Source organism: Dasypus novemcinctus, chromosome 19, assembly GCF_030445035.2.
Source record: "Dasypus novemcinctus isolate mDasNov1 chromosome 19, mDasNov1.1.hap2, whole genome shotgun sequence".
Lineage (NCBI taxonomy): Eukaryota > Metazoa > Chordata > Mammalia > Cingulata > Dasypodidae > Dasypus > Dasypus novemcinctus.
Window position 1 is genome coordinate 70,758,563 of NC_080691.1, and position 23,824 is coordinate 70,782,386.

The 23,824-nt window shown below is 52.9% G+C and overlaps 1 protein-coding gene and 1 long non-coding RNA gene across 4 annotated transcripts in view; one reads left to right on the forward strand and one right to left on the reverse strand.

Moving 5' to 3' along the window:
- Positions 1 to 15,989, reverse strand: part of CERS4 (ceramide synthase 4) — a 33,644-nt gene extending 17,655 nt beyond the window's left edge. For 2 of the 3 annotated variants that reach the window (XM_004454673.4, XM_058281901.1), the window contains exon 1: positions 15,405 to 15,746. The gene's annotated coding sequence lies outside the window, so the exon portion shown is untranslated. Of the gene's footprint in view, positions 1 to 15,404; positions 15,747 to 15,851 lie in introns of those variants that run through there. The other variant, XM_004454674.5, reaches the window with a different exon arrangement.
- A 52-nt stretch (positions 15,990 to 16,041) lies between these two features.
- Positions 16,042 to 22,616, forward strand: LOC139436995 (uncharacterized). Its single transcript, XR_011646553.1, has 2 exons — positions 16,042 to 16,246; positions 18,302 to 22,616. It is a non-coding gene; the product is annotated as an uncharacterized lncRNA (long non-coding RNA).
- Positions 22,617 to 23,824: the final 1,208 nt, after the last annotated feature.

A 23,824-nucleotide genomic window follows, 5' to 3' on the forward strand; every position in this document is an offset into this window, starting at 1 on the left:
TCCCAGAGCCGCCTAATGAGAAGACAAGCGAACACAGAAGAACACACAGCGAATGGACACAGAGAGCAGACAGGGGTGTGTGTGTGTAAATAAATAAATCTTAAAAAAAAAAAGAGAGAGAGAACAAAGTGAGACCTGACCACAAGGTCCCATTTGTCCCAGTAATCCCAAACAGGCCTCCTCACTGGGCCCCTGACAGCTATCAGGCAACCAGTCAGAACAGCAAACAGCTGGGGCCCCTCCCCGACATTATGAAGGGGGAGGAGGAAAGGTTTTAAAAAGGCCTGACCCCACAGGGAGGTGAAGAGGGTCAACCACCACACCAGGGAACCAAGAGTACCCAACTGCAAGCAGAGGAATTGCATCCAGCATCCATGTGGAATCTAAGCCCCCTCTTGATCTAGAGGTGAGTGGATATCACCATCCCAGGGTCCACAGAATGCAGGAATAAAATATGGATTAGAGTGGATTTACTGATATTCTACTATAAAACTATTGTGACCAGTATGAGAAGAAATTGTAGCATTGAGGTGGAGAAAGTGGCCACAGTAGTGGCTGAGGGCAAGGAGAGAGAAGAAGAGATGTGATGTGGGGCATTTTGGGGACTCTGAGTTATCCTAAATGATATTGCAGGCTCAGATGCTGGACTTTATATATCCTGCCATAACCCACTGAATGTACTGGGGAGAGTGTGAACTAGAGGATAAATTATTAACCAGTGGTGCAGCAGTGCCCCAAATGTGTTCTGAGCGCGATGAGTGTGCTACAATGATGGGGGAGGTTGCTGGTGTGGGAGGAGTGGGATGGGAGGTGGGGGGTTTATGGGTACCTGTTATGTTTTTTAATGTAACTTTAAAAAAAAAAAATTATTTATTTACTTAATCCCCTGCCCTTCCCTGGTTGTCTGTTCTCTGTGTCTATTTGCTGCATCTTGTTTCTTTGTCCGCTTCTGTTGTCGTCAGCGGCACGCGAAGTGTGGGCGGCGCCATTCCTGGGCAGGCTGCACTTTCTTTTGTGCTGGGCAGCTCTCCTTACAGGGCGCACTCCTTGTGCGTGGGGCTGCGTGGGGCTCCCCTACGCGGGGGACACCCCTGCATGGCATGGCACTCCTTGCGCGTATCAGCACTGTGCATGGGCCAGCTCCACACGGGTCAAGGAGGCCCGGGGCTTGAACCGCGGACTTCCCATGTGGTAGACGGACGCCCTAACCACTGGGCCAAGCCCGTTTCCCAATGTAACATTTTTTGATATGTATACATCTTCAAAAAAATACAATTTACAAAAATGATGGGGTTGCGGAGCGGGGAGTGAGTTACATGGGAACCTCTTATGTTTTTCAATGTAACGTTCTTTGTGATCTATTAACGTTAATAAAAAAAGTAAAACAAACAAGGCCTGACCCTTGGGGAGCGGCTTGTGGCTCAAGCAATTGAGCTCTGGTTTACCATATGGAGGACCTGGGTTCTTGGGACCTCCTGGTAAAAAAGGACCTACGCGGGGAGGTGCAGGCCCTGGTGAAGTGACACACCAAAAAGAGATGACAAAACCAGATGGAAAAAAATAAAAAGGCCTAACGTGGGGCCCAGTGTGCAAGTCACCCCACAGCCCAGCTACAGGCCGGGTTGGGGGCCGGGTACTCTTTTCTTGTTTCTTTACTCCCCTGCCTACCCCATGGCGTATCCATAAATTCTTTCATGCAATATGAGCCAAGAACCCAGGAGCCCAGAACCCAGAGCATTCTGCTGACAGATACCTGGGGTGGCATGAGTCAAAGTGGAATTTAATTACTGTTGATAGAGGAGATGGGGGTGACTGCTGGCCTGTGGTGGGCTCTGGGTGGCTCCTCGGGGCCCCCGGGATGGCCCCCAGCATCTGAGGCTCCTCTCACTGCCTGGGAGCTCCCCACCCCCTGGCCCTGTGCCTCCCAGCCCTCCTCTACAGCTGGAGCTCAGGCTGGACCCACCTGGCAGCCAGAGTCATTTTGAGGATCACCAGGGGCTGGTCCAGCCTGAGCAGCTGGAGCCTGCATCCTGTCCAGCCCTCCCCCGACTCCTGCAGGCCCCCCAGCCTGGCTGCCCCTTGCAGCCTCCAGGGCCCCACTCCAGCCCTGTTCCTGTCACCTGGAGCCACTCTGATAATCCTCCTGCATGGCTAAAAATATCCAGGGATTGGGGCAAAGAGAGACTGGGGCTTTGGGCCGACTTGGGAGGGGGCAGGGACATGTGCAAGCCCAGGTGCCGCTGTTCTCCCCAAAACCACGGAGGCCCAGCGTTGCCCGGCAGAGCTGGGCTGGCCACAGACGTTTGCTTTATTTCAGATCTAGCTGGAAACTCAGGACTTGCCAGGCTGTGGAAAAGGAAATCAATTCAGACCCCCAGACGGGCCTCTGGGCTGCCCAGGAACAGACAGACTGACACACACATACACACGTTGATATGCCCCTCCCTCCGCCACAGCCTGGCCTGCTGCCCTGGGTCACCTGACTCTGTGGCCTGAGGCCCAGACGGGGAACACATGATGTGCTGAGCCCTCCTCGATGCAGATAACCACAGCTGGCCCCTGCACTGGCCCCAGGCCTGACCCTCCCGATGGCCCTGGCCCCATTCTAGGTCTCTGTGAGCAGGGGCCTGCGGGGTGTTAACGAACAAAGATGCAGCCAGTCCAGGAGGTAGTACCGTCCTGCTCCCCCAGACTGAAGGAGGGCTTACTTGCCCAGGGTTCCAGCTCCCAGCCCCTCATGTTTAGACCCACTTCTGCCCTCCACGTTCCAGCCCGGCTGACCATCCCCCCTGCCCCTTCGTTCCCGCTCAATCCATTTTGGCCACAGAGGCTGCTTTCTGGGCACCCAACTCACCAAGCTCTTTCCTGCCTCAGGGCCTTTGCACATGGTACTGTCTGGACAGTCACCCATTTAACTTTGTCACCATTCACCCCTGCAGTTAAAAGTCACCTCCTCAGACCACCACCAAAGAAGCCACTTTATTATTCTGTCTCATTTCCTTTCAGTTCCTTCTGGCCTTGTACCCCACTTGATCTCTTCTCTGGTTTACTTCTTTGTCTGCTTCACCCCAAAGCATAAGGCGCATGAGGGCAAGACTCATTGTTTTCATCACTGCTGTAATCCCAGAGCCTCTGACAAACATTAGGCGCTGCAGCAGTTTGAAATGGTTAGGAATTCCAAAAAAAGATACTGGATTGTTTGTAATCTGGTACCTGGGCATGATTAAATTATGATTAGGGCTATGATTGGGCCACGTCATTAGGGTGCTGAGTCCCCACCCACCAAGGGGTGGGGACTCACAGATAAAAGGCATGGCAAGGGACAGAGTTGAGGGTTTTTGATGTTGGAGTTTTGATGTTGGAGTTTGATGCTGAAGCCTTAAGCTGGAGCCCCAGCAAGTAAGCTCACAGAGGAAAGAGAAGCAAGCCCCAGAAAGAGAGGAACCCTCAGCCCAGGAAGAAGCAAGCCCTGGGAAGAGAGGCACCCAGGAAGCTTGAACCCTCACAGCTGTTGGCAGTCATCTTGCTCCAACAAGTGGAAATAGACTTTGGTGAGGGAAGTAACCTATGCTTTATGGCCTGGTATCTGTAAGCACCTATCCCAAATAAATACCCTTTATGAAAGCCAACAGGCTTCTGGTATTTTGCATCAGCACCCCTTTGGCTGACTAACACAGATGCCAACTGAATGTTTGTTAAATGAGTGAATGGGAGGGTAGACTAGCCAGATGGACAGGTGGGGGGATGTGGGGACTTTAGCCCAGGTAGTCAAACTCTAGAAAAATGAACCATCTCCTCTTAGAGGCAAGGACAGCTTGATTCCCAACCATACTTCTAAAAAGTAGGTCCTCAGTCTCCCCACTTAGGAGCTGGGAAGCCTGGGACTCAAAGCAAGAAGTGACTGGACACCCAGCCTGCCAGGGACAGCACCAAGGTGGGAGGCTTCCCCTGAGCAGCTACTCTGGGCTCACAGGCCCCTGTGGGGGTCTCCCGAGGCCTGCCTTTGACTGTCACGATTTCTCCAGGAAGGAAGCTCCTGCTCATACCCCACCTGCTCTCAGTTCTCCGGGCGCCCGGGGGTCCACGCCCCCTGGCTGACTCAGGGGTGTCTGTGAACTAGTCTGTGCCCCCTGGCACCCTCAACCCATGACCACCCATCCTGGCCCTCCAATCCCCCAGTTGGACCTTCTCAGAATTCTCAGAATGCTCCTTGGCATCCTGCTTCCCACCACCAAAAATACCCAACAGAAGCCCTTTGAAGGTCACTCTGCAACTGCCTATCCCATTCGGCCCCGGAGCGGCTGTTGGGGAAGGGGAAGGTGCAGCTTCACTCCTGGAATTCTGCCCTCTTTCCTACCGTCTGGTCAAGCCCCTGCACCATCTGGTGCTATGTCCCCCATCCAGATTCCTAGATTCCCAAACCATCCCCAGCTTTCCTGCTTCCAGGCCTGCCCTCTCCCCCCAGCACTCGGCTAGTTCCTACCGGTCTTTCCAGATCTGGATCAGATTAAATTCCCTACTTAAGAGGCCTCCCCAGTCCAGCTCCTGGCCCACCCCATAGCTTTTCTCCTGGGCCAGCCCTGGCCCCATGGGGCCCTGGAGCGCCAGGCTCTGGGTCTTTCTTCCCAAACAGCTGGGCTGGCCCAGGACGTCCTGGGGTTCCCAGAACCACCTAGCAGGATGGAGGTGGGGGGGGTGTCCGTCAGGGAGATTTCAAGACAGACTGAGGGAGGAGAAAGGACCAGTCTCTGGGAGCTTCAGGGGGGAAATGACAACCCACCCAGCCCCAAATGCAAGCAGGATGGGGGTGTGGAGGAGTGGGATTTGATTGGTACCTGCACAGGGCCTTGATCAAGTCTGTAGGTGGGAGTGTGCAGGCAGTCCACTCGGGTTATAACAATTAAAAAAAAATCCAAACTGCTTTATCAAGGTTAACCGACAGCACATGCTTAAACTGTGCAATTTCATAAGTTCTAGCACCTACACATACCTATGAAATCATCTCCTCAATCAAAATAATTAGGTCCGTCATGCCCCTAAAGTTCCTTGTGCCCCTTTGTCTTCCCTCTCTCTCACCCTTCCAGGGACAAGTGAAGCAACCTTGATATCCAGCAGTAGAGGATTAGAAACTTCAAGATTCCATACCATGAAAAATTAAGATGACATTTCAAAAGAAGGAAGAGCTGTACTCACTGACTTGGGAGGACTGCCAAGTTATAAAAAATAAAAGCAAAATGTAGAGACATTAATGGCCTGATATCTCTTCCTGTAATGGAAAACCAGAGGATCTGCTTCTGGTAATGGTGGAGTTAGCCACATCAGACCAGCCCTCTCTTAGATAATAACTATAAACTCTAACCATGAAAACTAAATGCAAAACTAACTACCTGAAGGCACTAGAGCTGCACTGGCCAATATGGTAGCCACTAGTCACATGCTGGCTATTTAAATTTAAATTCCTCAGTTGTACCAGCCACATTTCAACACTTGATAGCCACTTGTAGCTAGTGGCTACCATGTTGGAGACATGGAACATTTCATTTGTTGCAGAAAATTCTACTGGATGGTACTGCTCTAGAGTGTGACCTAAATCAGAAGTTGGAGGGGAGTTTATCCTAAGATGAGAAGAGGGAAGTGGATATGGCTCAAGTGATTGAGCTCCTGCCTACCACACAGGAGGCCCCTGGTTTGGTTCCTGGTGCCTCCTAAAGAAGACAGCAAGCTGGAGTGATAGGCAGGCATGGCAAGCTGACCCAACAAGAGACACAAGAAGAAAAACACAATGAGAGACAAAACAAAACAGGGAATGGAGGTGGTTCATACGATTAGGTGCCTCCCTCTCATATTGGAGGTCCCGGGTTCAGTTCCCAGTGCCTCCTAAAGAAACAAGGAAGACGAACAGACACAGCAAGTGCAAACAATGAGAGGATGGGGAAAAATAAAGAAATAAAATAAATCTAAAAAAAAAAAAGATGAGAAGAGCCACTGAATGAGTTTACCACTTTTTCCCACCTACAGTCTTACTGGCTTGAAGAATCAGAAGGCAGAGTCCAAAAAGACCACAGCAACTAAATAATGAGATAGAACATCTTAGAAAGGAGAGAACTAATGCCAAAAAAAACAAACAGAGATTTTGCCTGCCACACACCACAGGGGAAATAAGACTTTGGAGTTTGAGTTCAGTCAGGTTAATTGCCTGTTAAAAAATAGTTAAAAGAAAAAAAATCAATGCCCTTCAGATAACAGTCTTTCTCTCTTACACAATGTCTAGGATACAATTCAAAAGTACTTGAAGAAACAGGAAAACATGACTGATAGTAAAGAAAATTAATGGAGACTAACCCTGAGGTGAGGTGTTCCAAATACTGGAATTAGCCAATAAGGACTTTAAAGCAACTATTATAAATATATTTAAGGTCATTAAAAAACATTTGTGCTTAAGGAATGAACAAACAAGAAATCTCTGCAGGGAAACAGAAACTATAAAATTGAACCAAGTGGACATTCTGAAACTGAAAAATACAATATTTGAAATAAAAAAAATTCACTGTGTGGACTTGATAGCAGATGGAGGGGATAGAAAAAAAGAGTTAATAAATTGGAAGATAGATTAATAATAGATTATAGCAAATACCCAAATTGAACAACAGAGACGGAAGATAGAATTAAAATGTAGAGACAATACAGATGATGAACTCTAATATAAACTATGGACTTTAGTTAATAATATAATTATAATAAAATATTGGTTTATCAATTATAACAAATACACCACCCTAATGGAAAACGTTGAAAATAAGGAAAACTGTGTATGATGGGAGGTATATGGGAACTCAGTACCTTCTGTACCATTTTTCTATGAACCCGCAACTGCTCTAAGAAAGAAAATGTACAGAGCCTCAGGGTCATCTTTGGGACAGTATCAGAAGGTTTAACATGCATACAGCTGGAACACTAGAAGGAGAGAGGTTAGTGAAGCAGACTTGACCCAGTGGTTAGGGCGTCCGTCTACCACATGGGAGGTCCGTGGTTCAAACCCCAGGCCTCCTTGACCCTTGTGGAGCTGGCCCACGTGCAGTGCTGATGTGCGCAAGGAGTGCCCTGCCACGCCAGGGTGTCCCCTGTATAGGGGAGCCCCACGTGCAAGGAGTGCACCCGTACGGAGAGACGCCCAGTGCGAAAGAAAGTGCAGCCTGCCCAGGAATGGTGGGGGGGTTGGGGGGGGGAGAGAAATAAAATAAATAATAAATAAATTTAAAAAAAAAAAGGAGAGAGGTTAGAGAATGGGGCAGGAAAAAATATTTCAAGAAATAAGGAAAAATACCAAAGGATTTTCTGTTTTCTGTGGCTACATATATGCATGTAAACATGCAGGAAAAGGTTGTATAGAGCCTGTCTACACTCGTGAGAGGTATTGTTTCAGGAGGTCTGGGCGGGGGCTATTTAATTTGTATCGTCTTTGCAAGGGGAGTGTTTAGGGTGACTTTTTAAGTTAGAAAATCATATTATTACAAGAGAAAAGGATCCCATTGAAGGGGTGGTTGACAAAGAAGACGGGGCTCATTTTTGTCTGGGGATACCCCAGTTCATCACTTAAGAAACCAATTCCCAATCAGGTCACCCACTGCCCACCTTACAGGTTGGAGAGAACGGAGGACTTCAAATTGCACTCTGACCGCATATCCTCCTCCATCCAGCCGGGACTAACACCTGCCCCACTGATCCAGCCAGCTGCCTGTTCCCTGGTGACAGCATGCCTGGTAACAGGTCTAACGGCCAAGTGTAAGGGCCAATTGGCCAGAAAGCCACACTTTCCCACATGAGGGACTGCACAACGTGCAGGTGATGAGCAATTTTGCTAACATTTCAGGGATGACAACTGCTGTTGTCCATCAGACATCTGTCCCATGGCTGACCCCACACCACTTCAGAGGCCTACCTCCCCACATTAGAAGTGTCAGTCAGGCTCTGAGGAAGACACGGTGATCATCCCCATCTCACAGATGAACAAACTGAGTCCTGGGGATGCAGTGGCATCCACTCAGGGTCTCAGAGCCAGTGAACGGCCAGGCTGGAATTGGAACCTCGGTCTAGGGTGCTGGCACTATGTCAGGATTCTTGGAAAGCAGGACCTGCCTCTCTTTATGGGAGGGGAGGAGTATATCTGAAACAGCGGCTGTCAGAGGAGGGGGGCAGACAGATGGTACGGGTCTCCACTGGAAGGTCCAGGAGGGACCTCTTGATGAGCTGGGGCCAGGGAGGGCCTCCCCACAAAGCCTGATCTGCAAAGTGGACGGGTCTATTTTCATCCTCCTCGAATTCTCACCTTCTTCCAACTCTTGCCTCCCCTTCCCAGGCTCCCCAGCAGGCACTCACACCACTTCCCCTTCATCCTCCATCACTGCCTCCCCATCCCCACTTCCCTAGTTTGGCCTTTGCCCGGTCACCAGTGGTTAGTCCCAGAGGCACTTCCCCATCCAGGAATTCATGACCTTGCAATAGTACATCTTCCCTGGTGTCCTTCCAGGAACAGTGACTTCCTGGTCCCTCTTCGCCAGTCTCCAACCCAAGCTCTTTGTTTTCCACTCTAGTCCTGATGTCCTTCTCATGCCTCCTACTTCCCTAGGAAATCTCACCCATCCCGGGCTTGATCAGCACGACCTCCCCAGTAGTTTCCAGATTGCCCCGCTGTGTGTCTCTGGCCTGAATCCTCCACCCCAGGCTATTTTCCTAAGATGCAAATCTGATTCTCAGCTTTAAATTCTGCAAGAGCCCCCAATGACCCTTGCGGGGAGCTCACAGTTCCCAACATGCCTTCACCTTTGCATATGCTGTTCCCCCTACCAGGAACGCTGTTCCTTCTGCCCGCCACAGTCACAGCTCTGCTCTCTATGCACTTCCTCCTAGAAGCCCTCCGAGTTGCCGCTTGCCCTTGCCTGGGCTCCCCCGGAACTTCTAGGACAACTGTCTATCTTCCCCAATAGCCTGGCGCAGAGGCCTGGCCTGTCTCCACCTTCCCAGTCCCCAACACACAACACATGACGCACTAATAGATAAATGAACACACAGGGCCCAGGTTCCCCCCCACCACACCTGCACTATGATATACCCAAGACTGTTGCCCAGGCCCCTGCCCTCCTGAAAAAAGGGGAGGGGGCGTTTTGGCAAGTGCCTGCCACTCAGCAGTGGCAACAGGACCCCTTGGCTTTGTTGTCCCTGTACGGGAGGAGGCAGATTCCGAAAAGGCGTGAACTGCCTTGGCACACGGCTTTACCGAGGAGGGAAGTGCTGCCCCAGAATTAGCCCAGTGGCTGGTTTCTGAGAAGTGACAAAGGTCAGAGAGAGGAAAGCTAAGGAGGCTAATGGTAGGGGGAGTGGGGGAGGCAGAATCCCGGGGGTGGTGCCCAGATATGCTCAGAGGGTGGCAGCTCAGATCTGGGAATTATCTGCTTGGGCAGGCATTTGGGGGTGCAGGGGTGGGAGGGGGCTGGAAGAACCAGGTGGGCACCGGAGGCTCCAGGCGTGGAGTTCTTAGACGGCAAGAGATGGGGGAGGGGGTGACGGGGAGAGAGCAAGGCGAGCGCCCTGGAGCCCCAGAGCCCCCCCCCAGGTGCACCCTTGTACCCCCTGACTTGGTAACTCTCTGAAAATGTCCCCATACACCTGCCCAGGTCCCAGAAAAGAGGGTTGGGGGTCAGCGGGCTGGAAGCATGAGACAGTGACAAACAGTGGGCTTCAGAGTCTGCATGCACACCTCAGAAGGTTCTGGGCTCTGCAGGCAAGTGGTATCCTCTGGGAGCTGCTGTGAAATGAATCCCAAACCTAGAGCCTGCCTGCCTGGATGGGTGCAGGTCCAGGCCCCATGGGGTGGTGCCCTGAACCAGATAATGAGGCTGCCTGCGGTCCCTTTAAGAACCAGTTCCTGGAAAAAAAAAAAAAAAAAGAACCGGTTCCTGGGAAGCGAACTTGGCCCAATGGTTAGGGCATCCGTCTACCACATGGGAGGGCTGCGGTTCAAATCCCGGGCCTCCTTGACCCATGTGGAGCTGGCCCATGAGCAGTGCTGATGTGCACAAGGAGTGCTGTGCCACGCAGGGGTGTCCTCCATGTAGGGGTGTCCCCCACCCCCAGGATGCACGCACAAGGAGTGCATCCTGTAAGGAGAGATGCCCAGTGCCAGTGCAAAAGAAAGTGCAGCCTGCCCAAGAATGGAGTCGCACACATGGAGAGCTGACACAGCAAGATGACGCAACCAAAAAAAACAGAGATTCCTGGTGCCGCTGATAAGGATAGAAGCCATCACAGAAGAACACATAGCCAATGGACACAGAGAGCAGACAACTGGTGTGTGTGGGGGATAAATAAATAAATCTTTAAAAACAACAACAACAAAACTGGTTCCTCGCAGATGATGGAAGAGGGATAAGCCCTCCTTTCAGAGGGGGTAGATGGAGGGCAGGTGGGCAGTGGAGGGGATGGAGAGAGGCTGGAAGGCGCAGGACAAATGGCTCTTCTCTGCCCGCCCTGCCCACTGCCTATCTACCTCCTCCCATCCCTTACTCAACAGCCCAAGTATTCACTCCTGGTAAGTTCCTGTCCCTACCCCTGTTTAAGAGCCACTGGACCCTCCACCACTTGCAGGAAAAGCTGCTATCCTGGCATTTGCAGCCTCCGTGAAGTGTGTGGGATGTGCCCAGGTGGCCACCTCTGCCTCAGTGGTTCTCAGCGTCCCTGCGGTTTCCAGCCTGGACAGATTCCCAGGTCTGTTCTATCTCAGAAGCATCACTCAGAGGTGTCTGAGCCACTGTTCCCTGCTTCCACCACCTGAACCCCAACTCCTGCTCACCTTTCAGGCTGGCCGAGGAGGCTCTTCTGGCCCCCAGAGCCCCTGGCCTTTTCTTTTCCCCAGATTATTCTGCATGGTACATAGCCAGGAACACATCTGGACCTATGTGCTCCTGCTGGACGGTGGGCTTGGGGAGGGCTGGGGTCACTCAGGCCTCAGCTCAAATGTCAGCTCCTCAGACAGGCCCTGACCACCCCAAGAAAAGGAATCCTCCTCACTCTCATCACACTTCTGGAAGAGTCTACACATCTGTGGGTAAGCCCTGAGGGTCCCGCCTCGGAGTCTGGGTCACCGGGAGACTCAAACCCGAACTAGCTCTGGACTCCTTCCAGCCTCTGCCTGGACCCAGGAAGCCACAGCAGCGGCCAGAGTTAAGTGCTAGGTGCTTCTGTCATCCCTATTTAGCGGCAGGGGATACTGAGGCACAGAGTTGCCCTAGAAAACCAGAGAGCTGGGACTCAAACCAAAGGCCGCCTGCCTCCAGACCCGGTGCTTCCCGCCGTCCTGTCCTGCCCTGCCTGAGCTCACCCTCACAGGTTGCAGCTGGAAGGCCCCCAGATGTCTGTCCTCATTCCAGAGATATTTATTGAGTGCCGACTGTGTGCCAGGTGCAGGGATGTCTACTGGAGCCCCAGCAGGGAACACACCAGGCAAGGACAGGTGGGGGAGGGGGAAGATGGCAGCGAGTACACATTTTGTTTGTGCATTTCATTTTGCCAGGTGGTGATGGTTACCATGGAGAGAAAATAAGGCAGAGAAAAGGAATAAGAAGTCAGCGGGTGGGGGTGGCAATTTTGAAGAGGGAGGTCAGGGAAGAGCTGGTGCGGTTTCCAAGAGTCTTGAAGGAGGTGAGGGAGTAGGCCCAGCAGGAGCAGACAGTACAAAGGCCCTGAGGCAGCACCTTTGTGGGTTGGAAGCACACACAGGCACTGCAAGAAAAGCCCTGGGTTTAGACATGCCCTGAAGGGACATCTCTGATGGCAAAACAGAGACCCAGAGCAGACGTTTCCAGAGCTCGCCCTGCCCCTCAGTCCCCTCCTGTCATTGGCAGCCTCCTCCGTTATCTCCCACAGCCCAGCCTCTATGCCCTGGCCCCAGCCAAGGCCCGGCTGCACCGGCCAGATCACTATCGTGGCAGAGAGGGCCAAGGGGAGTCTTCCCTAGGCGTCCCTCCCCCAGTCTAGAGGGGCTGCCCCAATCACATGGCCCTGTCCCCATTCACACCCCCACTCAGTGTTGGCAGTGAAGCCGCCGAGGCCACAAGGGTTTGGGATGTGCCTGGTCGGCGGTGGGGCCACGGGGGTTTGTCCATGCGTGCCATGGGGGGCAGGGAGAGGAGCAGGTCCTTTCTCGGTCCATGCAGGGAGGACAGCAGGCTGGTGGCCGGCAAGCCGCACAGCCCACCTGCTCCAAGCTTTTGCAGCTCTCCCTGGGGGCTGGGGCGCCTGCCTGCCGGCTCTGGGTTCCCTGGGGCTCCTATCCTCATTCTGAGAAGGGTCCTGGCCCCCCCACCTTGCTCAGCCAGTCGCTGCCTCTCCCTGTCCCTGGCCTCGGTCTCCATTGCCTCCACACGCCCTCCTTGGCACCCTCTCCCTGGTTACTTCCCTCCACTTTCTCCCGGGGGAAGTCTGGGCCCCTCCAGGAAGTATCTTAGGTCAGAGGAATCCCACCGGGTGTGGGGTTGGGAGGACAATCCTTAGCCTTTCTGTCCGTCCCCCTCCCCACTTATCCCTTTGCTCACTCCGCTCCAGCCTCCCCAGCCTCCTTGCTTATCTTCCAACAGGCTGGGCTTGTGCTAGTCTCAGGGCCTTTGCACCTGCTAGCCTCCTGTACTATGTAGTACAGGTACTACATAGGTGTGTGCTGAAGGTACAAATGAATGACAGGGGTGGGGGGGAGGCAGGGCCCGGCACAGGCCAGAGAGGGTCCCCAGGGCGTGTGTGGCTGGCAGGGGATCACTCCAGGTCATAGGACCCTGGACCAAAAGATGGATCTGGGAATCCAGGGGGAAGGAGTAGGAAAGAGGCCAGAGCTGAGTTCCTGGCCAGTTCAGTCACGTCAACAAAGATATAGAGTCCAGATTGAGGGAGGAGAAAGGTCTCCTTTTTGCCATCTTGGTCAAAGTCAGCCTGGATCTTAGTGCCCTACTCCAGGGTGGCAGAGAAGAGTCTGTTCTGAATGGTTTGGGGAAGGGAGGACAGGAAGGACAGTCACATAAGGGAGAGAGACACCTGCCACCGAATTATCCAAGCAGGTGATTCAGAGGCATGGCTGCCCTTTCCTCTGTTCTGAAGCCCTCTTTCCCTTGGCTTCTGGCTTGCCACCCACTCTTGGTTTCCTTCTGCTCTGTCTTTCCAGCAAAGGCTTATTTCCCCAAAGCCCACCCCATTCTCCCCCACCACACCCCACTCCTCCGCGAGCATCTCTATTTCCCAGACTGACTCATCGCTGAACTTGCTCTGCGAGTGCCAGACAGACGGAAACTTGGAAATTGACTCCTCTCTCACCTCCATGCCCCACATCTACCCAGGACCTGCCCACTTCTCACGCCTCCACTCCACCACCCTGGCCCAGTCCCCATCATCCCTTGCCTGGACCACCTCGATCAGCAGTCATCTTTGTCAGGCCTTGCTCCCCACAGCCTGTTCCCCCGGCTCTCGGTCATGGAATCACTCGCACACAGACTCCCAAAGCCTGCATATTGGCTCTTCCTGTCCTCTATCCCTTATAGGCCTGGTGTCACAGTCACTTTAAACTCCAGGGCCAGGGCCTCTCCCCTCCACACCTTCCCTGGCTCATTAGTATCTCTGCCTGTTAACAACTACTCCTCAGAGGCAACCCAGGTAACTGTCACCTCCTCCAGGAGGTCCTCCTTGACTCTCCTCGGGCTGAGTACGGTGCCGCCTGGGGGCTCCCTCCCCCCTGCCATGACGTTTTAACCGCTTCTAGTTTACGAGGTACCCGGTGCTTATTACCAGCTGGGCACCGTGCTCCACTCTTTTGTCTCTGAGGTGTGACAGCTTCCATTCTCTCCATTTTATGAACAAAGAAACTGAGGCACCAGGCCACTGAACTCAAACTGGCAGAACGGGGTCAGAGGCAGCTCCAGGGCCCGAGGGGCGGGAGGGGCGTAGCTGAAAAGGGAAAGCCTGCGGTGCCCATTTAAGATGGGAGTGTGCCCTACTCCGGGGTGCCTGCCTTCCTCTGGGTGGCCCACGAGTGGGCGGAGGGGACCACGGCCGGCTGCCAACTCTACAGTCACCCCAGGGGCTCCTGCGACTGACTGCTCACTCTGAGCCAGGCGCGGAGCCAACCAAACACTTTACATGCCTCAATCCGCAGATGGCCCTGGGCAAGGAGGGAGGCGATTAGGCACCCGGCTTCACCTGTCTCAAAGCAGGGAAAGGCCCAGCGGCCCTCTTCCTGCAGCCCCACACTCCTGCCTGGTGCTGGAGGATCCCCATCACCCCCCCAACTCTCCCAAGTCTGCTAAGCCCTTCCTGAGCCATGGCTCCCTAGGATCTGAACAACACTTCCGGGGAGCAGTACTACCGACCCATTCTACAGATGGGCAAACTGAAGCCCAGAAAGCTTCCCTGGGGACCTAAGGCTGGTTGAACGAGGATGGAAGCTTATTCCACCACCTCCTCGCTCCCACCCCCACGGGGAGGGAGCAAACTGAGAGGGCAGGTGAGGAAGGTTCCTGTTGCCTCCTCCCGTTACTGCCTCCTCCCTCAGGCCTGGCTGGGCCTGCAGCGGCTGGGGTGGGTGCAGGTGAGACAAATCCTGGCATCCCACCCCACCCCCATGTTTCTACATAGCAGCTGCTCCTGGAAGGTAAAGGAATTGGGTCTGGAAGACTGAGGTCTTCAAATTCAACCCCCTGCTCCCAGATTCCTAGCAGGGGTGACCCCAGACCCATTGTGGGGGGCCACCCCAGCAGTGCCCGGCTGGCCCCTGTGCCTGGGGCTCCACTTGGGTTCCCAGAAGCCTTCCCCATCACATGGCGCCTCCCAGGTTTTGCAAACCATAACAGCCCCACCCTTCAACTCCTCTCCCAGTCTCCCCCTCCCAACCATAAAAGGTCCCTCTGTTCTCGCAGCTGCCCAGGCCAGAAGGGTCCTGGATGTGCTTTCTTCACATCCCATTTCCGAGCAGGGGTCCAGACCCCCAGGGAGCGCACTTCCCACACCCCCACTTCCAGTGGAGTCCCAGCCACTAGCCTCCTTCCAGGCGGCCCGAATTCTACCCTCCAGCCCTGTAACCCCTTTCCCCTCACAGATCCGCTGTGGGTCTTAGGACACAAGAGGGCCCTGTCACTCACTGTTAGAAGCCGCGGTCCCCACACAGTCGTCACCACCTTCCAGACCCCTGCTTCCAGACCTCCCCTCGCTCACCGCGTTACAGCCATGCTGGCCTCTTTTCGGATTCGCAAAGCGCCAGCCTGGGCCCGGCCTGCTATTTCCTGAGTCCAGAGAGCCCTGTCTGGGCGGTCAAATCAGGGTGAGCCCACCCTTCCCCCCGACCGCCGCCCCAGTGGGCCCCATCCCTACCCCACCTTCCTGATGCTTTCTCCCCAGCACTTGAGCCGCGCGCAGGAATGATTTGTCTTTCTCATCTGTTTACGCGGTTACCAGCAGTCTACGCGGCCGGGGCTGCGGACTCCGAGCACGGGGGCTCTTCTGGGTCCCCATCCCTGGCCCGCCGCTGGCATTCAGTCCACACTCGGCACCGATTCGCTGGTAACCGGCTGGCTCTCCCGACACGCTCCCCGGGTGCCCACATCCGGATTCTCCCGCGTCACGGTGCCAGTGCCGCCCCCACTTCCTTGGGCACCCGCGGCGCCCCGCCTCGGGCCCGGGGGAGCTTCGGGGGAGGCGGCGCGGGGCCCAGATGGGAAGTCCCGAGAGGCAGTCCGGGGCGGGGTAACCGGGGGGACTGCGCGGCCGCGACTGGGGGCCCGGCTGGGGCCGCGCGGGTGGCGCGCAGGGTGGCGGCGGCTTACCTGGGGGCGCCGGCGGCCGGGCGCACCGGGGGCCAGCGGCGAAACCAAAGGAGCAGCAGACACGCGCCGCCGCGCGAGGCAGCCGGACTCTGCTCCCCCGCAGGGCGGGCCCTGGTCCCGGGGAAAGCAGGCGGGGGCGGGAGGGGCGCGGGGCGGAGCCGCGGGGGCCGGGGGCGGGGCCCGGCGGCACGGGGTGGTCGCTGCGCTCGCCCTGCCAGCGGCCGGGCGGGGCGCCGCCAAGCCCCGCCCCGGGCCCTCTGGGCCGGGCTCCAGCCGCAAGTCTTCAGCCGCCGCTTTATCTCTCGCCTTTGAACTTGGCACTGTCGCCCTGCGCGCTCCCTCCCGCCGCGGCGTCGCAAACCGGGCTTTTCCCGGGCCCCCACACTCTGGCCCAGGTTTGGCCCGCGACTCGGTTGACGCCCCGGGCGGCCGCTTCCCCTTCGCAGGCCTCCGCGGTCGCCCCGGGCAACCCAATTCTGGGGAACTGGTCCCAGCTCGGGGATCGTGGGGCCGCCCTGGAGGTCGAGAGGTCGGGAGGGAAGCCGGGCCAAGGCTGCGGTTTGGTGGGGTGCAGGGGTCAGGAGGCAGAGCCGGGGAGATAAGGCGGGCGGATGGGCTGCTAGGCCCTCGGGGGTGGGGGCCCAGCTTCCTCCTGCCGGCAACGACCGCAAGGAATCCGGGAAGAGCGGCGCGCCCGGAGCCCAGCGAGCCTGTGGCCCGAGGATATCCCCAACCTTGCCTAAGGAGGCCTTTGAGCTCCCGGCTCACACCTGCGGGAAGAAGGGGGTTCCAGAGCTGCTGACCCGCGTGTCCTCTGGGCAAGCGGCTTCACCTTTGGACAAAGAGCTGTAAAGCGGGAAAAGGAACCTCTTCCTGAGTCAGCGCAGCCGATCCACGGTGCCACGTGGGCAGTCCCGGCCTTGGGCTGTGGGGCCCTGGGCACGTTGGCTTAGACTCGCTGAGGTCTGATTTCCTTCTGGAGGAAGCGGGGTGGGAGCCAGTGACCTCTGGCGCGTATGGAATAACGTGTCCCGGAGTCCAGCTTCCTGGGCTTTGCGCTTCCCCTGCTAGATGGGCTTTCGCCTTTCAAACGTGGGCCTCCAGCCTCAGCTCCGAGGTCCTCTCCGCAGACCTCACCGCCCCTCCCCCACCCTGACACCCCCCTCACCGGATCTACCCAGTTTATCCCCCTCCCCCCAGCTCGTTTGCATGTCTGAAAAGGAGGCTAGCAAAGCGGCTTTTCTCAGTTGTTACTGGGGAGGTGTCTCTCTCGCGCGTTCCCGTCAGGCGCCCTCGGAACGTGTCAGCCGTTCCTATTAATAGTAGCACGGGGAGATTGTTGTGGAACCGGGGTGAGTCCAGGCGCCAGGGTTGACGCTGCAGGTCTTCGAAGGAAGAAGTGGAGGGGCCACCCCTCAAGGGAGAATTCGGATGGGCCAGGGTGAGGAAGATATTTCTGGTGGAAAGTACTACGCAGGCAAAAGTGGGGAGACCGGTGGACCGAGGGGGCCTTCGGCAGTTGGATGCTTTCTTCTGGCCCAAGCCCTCCTCCTGCCTCTCCCCCAGCCCTGAGCTTAGAGGCCACGTCTGGCCTCAAGCCTGAAAGTGGGTGACAGTTCAGGTAGGCTTCCTGGAGTAGGTGATATCTGTGCTTGCAAGATGAATAGGTGGGAGGTGAAAGAGCCAACCACAAATGTCCCCGAGGCTCCCCCTCAGGGTACCGTTGGATTTAAAATTAGACTGCCAGGGGGAGTGTGGAAGGGAAAGGGGGCTGCAGGGAGGCCAGAGGGGGGGCTCAGCCCTGCAGGCAGTGAAAGCCAGTCAGGTGAGAGCAGCTAGGGCCTCTGGGGGCGGGCAGATGGAAGGGGAGGGAGGGGCTGAAGAGGAACGGAGGCCGGTGCCTGCTTGGTGGAGGGGGTGGGACCCTTTGTAAGCAATGTGGGGTATCTGGTGGGGGAAGGGTCCCTACAGAGGCTGAAAGCTCCTTTACCCCCTTCCCCCCAGGTCTTTCCACCCTCTGTGCTTGAATGGGAGGGCTGGGAGGTGGGATTGAGGTATGCCATAAGGCCCAAATCCAGATGGCCTGCTGAGTTCAAACCCTGCCCCTCTCTATCCCTGCTGCTCCCCTCTAGCCAGTCAGCTGGCCCCAGCCACACTGGCCTTTTTCTGGACCCGGAGGTCATCAACAGCCAGGCCTGGAGGTTGGACTGTGTGTGATAGACCCTGCAGAATGCCCTCCACCCCCACAAAGATGTTCGCATCCTAATGTCTGACACCTATGAGTATGTGACCTTACATGGCAAAAGGGGCTTTGCAGATGTGATTAAGACTCTTGAGTTGGGGAGATGAACCTGGATTATTCGTTGGACCCAAGGTGCTCTTTACAAGAGGGAGACAGGAAGGTCAGAGTCAGAGAAAGATGTGTTGATTATTAGTTTCCCTCTCACTAGGTTTGCAATAATCAACAAGCTGTGACTCAGTTCCCCCTGACATGCACTGAGGAAAGACAAGACTGCCCATAAGCCTACATGTCTGAAAGCTTGGCTCTTCCCCAAAGGTTGGACAAAGAAACCATATGGAAACGGGAGTAAAGGGAGATAGAGACCTTCAATCCCTGCAGATCAAAGCAACACCTGCTCCTCCAGCATTCCAAGAAACCATAACTCCCTAACCCACTATCCTCTAGCCATACAAGGGAAATTTTTCACCTCTGGGGCTTCCTATTGGACCCTGCATCTCACTAAGACCCTCGACCCCTCCCACTGACTATCATTTCCCTGGCTAGGAATGTACTGTATAAATTCAAACCCCCCCTTTCCGGAAGTGGGCTGAAGTCTATTCTTCAGACCCCCTCCACTGGGAGAGCTTCTCAATGAATTTCCTGCCTGTGTTTTTGTCAGTCTCCATGTCCCAATGAGCACCGATTTTCCTCCAACAATGATGAAAGCACAGAGAGATTTGAAAAGGCTATGCTGCTGGCATTGAAGATGGCAGGAGGTGCTACAAGCCAAGGAATGCAAGAGGTGTCTAGAAGCTGGAACAGTTACCTGGGAGCCTCCTTGATTTTAGCCCAGTGAGACTCATTTTGGACTTACAAGCTAATACATGTGTTGTTTTGAGATGCTAATTTTTGATGAAATGTTTTTTTTTTCCTCTTTTAACATCAACATTTGCATAGTACCCATTCTTTTGCACCTTGTTTTTTAAACTACATATTCCTTGGAGCTCGTCAACAATCACTACAAAAAGAGGTTTCTTATTTTTTTTTTCTTTTTTTTGGTAACGGCTTTTGAGATATAATTCATAAAATGAACAGTTAACCTATTTACAAACCAAGGTGATGGTTTTTAGTATATTCATGGACTTGTACAACCATCATCAGCTGTTCTTTTGTATGGCTGCATGGTATTTTGACAGTCGAGCCAGTCCTTTGTTTGATCAGCCCTTATTGATGGACAAAGAGGTTGCTTCTAATCTAACGGTGTAATGAATAACCTGGTGTGAATGTCATGTCAAGCTCCTCCAGTACAACTGTTTGATAATTTCCTAGAAATGGAATTGTGAGTCACAAGGGCATGGTCCAGGAGCAGATGTGGCTCAGGCAGTTAATATCCCAGTTAATATCCCAGTGCCTCCTGAAAAAAACAAAAACAACCAACAAAACAAACGAGAAAACCAACTCAGGGAATCTGATATGGCTCAGTGGTTGAGCACCGCTTCCCGCATAGGAGATCCCAAGTTCAATTCCTGGTCCCCTGTACGTAAAAAAAAAAGGCATGGGCAGTTGCAACTTCGATAGTCATTGCCAACAGTTTTCCCACAGAGCCCTCCCATAGCAAATGCTAATCTTAGCAATTAAAAATGATGTAGAGAGGGCAGGTATAGCTCAGTGGTTTGAGCACCTGCTTTTCATGTATGAGGGCCTGTGTTCGATCCCTGGAAACTCCTAAAATATATATATGGATAGTTCTATTTTGCATTTTTATTATTTTGAATGAGGCTGAACACCTTCTTGATGTTTAAAAGGTAGATCTCTATTCTTTTTCTGGAAACTTTTAAAAAAAGTCATCTGACTTTTTACTAACTTATTTATGGATGCTCTTATTTTTATTGTGATAAAATACATACAGAGGTTTTTTTACTATTAAGGAAATTACTTCATATTCTATGCTATCAGTTGCAATTTCCCCCCTAATTTATTGTATTTTCACTTGTAATGTTTTTCTCCTCATGCATCTATTCAGAGTTTTATGAGGTTAGATTTATTCATCTTTTTCTTTTATGGCTTTTATGTTGAATTTGTTTTTCTTAAAAAGCTGTTCCTACTCTCAAATTAATATTTTTAAAAGGCTTTTCTTCTCTAGCACTTTAAAAAAATCTTTGTTTTGAAATAACTTCAAATTGGTGGGAGAGTTGCAAAAATAATAAACCGCAGGCCTTTCCCCTGGCTGGCAGCGTGGAAGCCACGCAATGCCTGGAGGTACTGTAAAAGACGTGAACCAGGAAGAGTTCATCAGAGCTCTGGCAGCCTTTCTCAAAAAGTCCAGGAAGCCAAAAGTTCCCAAAAGGGTAGACGCCGGTCAAGCTGGCCAAGCATAAACAGCTTGCTCCCTTCAATGAGAACCAGTTCTACACACATGCTGCTTCCACAGTGCAGCACCTGTACCTGGAGGTACAGCTGCTTCCGGGGTGGTGCTCAGAGAAAGTCGTCATGCCCACCTCAGGAACAGAGAGATCTGGACAGAATCGCCAGACAGGTGGCTGCTGCTAACAAGAAACATTAGAACAAACGATGTTGGGTTAATTGCCTCATTCATAAAAAGCAAAATATAAAACAAAAAACGAACCCATATAGTAAACTCTCACATTCCCCCTCCTAGAAACCCAGCTCCACCAACTTTTTTTTTTTTAGGAGGTCCTGGGCCTCCTAGGACCTTGTACATGGGAAGCAGGCACTCAACCACTGAGCAACACCTGCTCCCCAATGAGAGTTGGTTTTCTCATTCATTTGTTTCGTTTTTAGGAGGTACGGGTGATCAAGCCTGGGGCTTTGTACATGGGAATAAGGCGCTCAACCACTTGAGCTACATCTGCTCCCACTCACCAACTTTTAATGCCATGTCATTCATATAATTCTATCTACCCATCTATCCATCCATCCAGCTATCCATCCACCTATCCCTCTGTCTTTCCATCTATTTATTTTCTAAATATTTGAGAATATGTTATAGACATCATGCTCCTTGAATACTTAGTCCTGCCAGGCGCATTTCCTAAGAACAAGGATATTCACTTATGTAACTACCTGAAGGGCAGTGTGGCAGTTTGGCATTGTTTATGAATTTCAAAAATAGCTATTGGATAGTGTTTGTAAACTGGTCTGTTCCTCTGGGTGTCTTAGATTGTAGTGAATTCAGAGGTTTCACTTTTACTTGATTAAATTATGATTAAGGCTTTGATTCGGCTGTGTTGGTAGGATGTTGAGTCCTGGCCCCCTTGGTAGGTGGGGACCCACAGGGAAAACAACACAGCAGAGGAGAGAGTTTGAGTTTTGATGCCGGAGCCCAGGGGACAGAGCCAAGCTATTCGTCTGATAGTTCAAAGCTGAAGAGACTAGAGCCTTCAACAGCAGAGAAAGCCTGGTAAGAAATGAGCTCTGGGGAGAGAGACGAGCCTTATGCCAGCCTACAGCTGAGAATGGAAGGAGCTGGGGCCACGGAGCCCTAGGAGGAAGAGGAAGGCTGGACCCTCGCAGACATCAGCAGCCATCTTGCTCCAACACATGGCAGCACACTTTGGTGAGGGAAGTAACTTAGGCTTTATGGCCTTGTGACTGTAAGCTCCTACCCCAAATAAATACTCTTTATAAAAGCCAGCAGATTTCTGATACTTTGCATCAGCACCCCTTTGGCTGACTAATATAGGCAGTTACCAAGTTCAAGTCTGTATTTCAATTTTTTCTTATGTTCCGATAATATCCATTTGAGCATTTCCTCCTCTGTTATTAGATCAGTGGAAACATGTATTGCCTTTAGTGGTTATTGGCTCTTTAATCTCTCTCTTTCTCAACTGTGATCAAGTGCTTCTACGATCTTATTTCTGTCATTTAAAACTTTGACCCATCAGGAGGTGATGTTGAGGTAAAGTGTGAAGTAGACATCTACCTCTTGTTTTCGGTTGTCTTTACAACATTCGTTGCATTATCTGTCTATTAGAGTTGCAGATTTGAGAGGTCACCAGAGATCAGAACCTGCAAGGAGGTGTCCAGGGAAGCCAAAGTGGTCTCCACATGAAAACGACTAAATTTACTACTACAGTACAAATTATGAAAATTGGTCTACCCCCAAACCTTCCGCCCAGATGCCTTCCAGAGCTGAGTTGTACCTACCCAACAAGAAGGACAAGACGCTGACTCAGTTGCTCCCTATTGTAAACATACCTTGGAAAGATAGGAAGACAATGCTAAGAAGATTGCTGAACAACGTGACAAAGCTTGCAACTCTGAGTGCTTTCATGTGATGGAAATCACAGATGATTCATCGGTGGCCAGTTCTGGAAATAATTAAACAGAGAGAAAGCAACTATGGGTGAAGGCAGGGTGGGCTGCTCCAGGGAGGGCCTCTGGGAAAACTGATAACCAAAAACCCTACCAGGTTTTTGTTTGTTTGTTTATTGTACCTCCCCTCCCTCACCCCTGAAAGACTCTTTCCAGGATCATCCTGGAAAATTAAAAGTAAACTATTGCCTGCAGATTAATGGGAAAAACAATGCCCTCCCTCCTTAAAAAAAAAAAGCTCCAATGAATTAGTTTATTTTTCTGTTTCGAGAATTAGCTTCCATTTCAGCTATAGCCTGGGTCTGGTTAACTATCAGATAGAATGAGTTCGTTGTCATAATTCAGACTTTGTTTTCAAAAGACACACTACTTTCCAATCAACCCTTTTGTCCTCCCTCTGGGGTTTTGGTGCCTGTTCTAATTGTCGGGGCCTTTTCTCCGGGACCCATGAGTTGCAGCTAATGAGGAAAGTGTTGGGTGCGGATGTGGGTGAGGACAGGATGTTCAGGACACTGTGGGGAAGTTGGGGTGGCCTTTCCAAGGACAGACCGTCCCTTAGCTGCTGGGCAAGAGGGTGGGGATCTGAGGGCCTGGGAGAATGGGGTTCTGGAGAAGAAGGGGCTCTACAAAAACAAAAGACCTGCATGTCCGGAGTGGGTAGCCCAAGCCAGACCGTCCACTCAGACCCAGGGGACTTGGATAAGGAGTTTGGATTTCATGGATCCTCAAGGAGCCACAGACAGGTTTTCATAGGGGTGTATCACGATCAGGGTCAGGCTCACCGGGGCCCCAGGGTGGGTGGTGGAGGCAAGGGGACAGATGGGTTCCGAGGTGAAGGTGTCATCTAGGTATCATCTAGAGGTAGGTAGGAGCAGAGGTGGGCCCTCTGGCTGAGTGACCAAATGGGCATCGCCAGATGGAGGACGCAGGGTGACAGCAGATTTGGAGGGAAAGTGCTGGAATTGGATACGGGGCGTCCAGATGTCCAGGAGGTGGTGGTGGTGGTGGTGGTGGGGCTTATACCAGAAACTCAGTGTCCATCCGGGCTGAACACATGAGAAAAGGGAGAGGGCAGGAAGCCCCATGGGGTGCACCTCTGTGGGTAGGTGGAAGGAGGTTTGGGGAGAGGCTAGGTTGAGCTGCCAAGGGGGCACGTGATTGCAGGGGGCTTGTCCAGTTTTCCTGAAAGCCCGCCTGGGCCAGCTGCACAGGTCACCCCCAGCAGCCCAGGTGGAGCTACTTGGGTGGCTTTGCTGGACAGGCAGAGTTGAAGGACAATAGCTGTCGGGTCAGTTAAGACCATGTACTGGACATCCAGGCCAGTCTGGTGCCCAAGCTGAGTAGGGGTAATGGGGGAGGGGCGGTAAAGAGTAGGGGTGGGGGTGGGACACAGCATTTATTGACCGTTTGCGTAAAG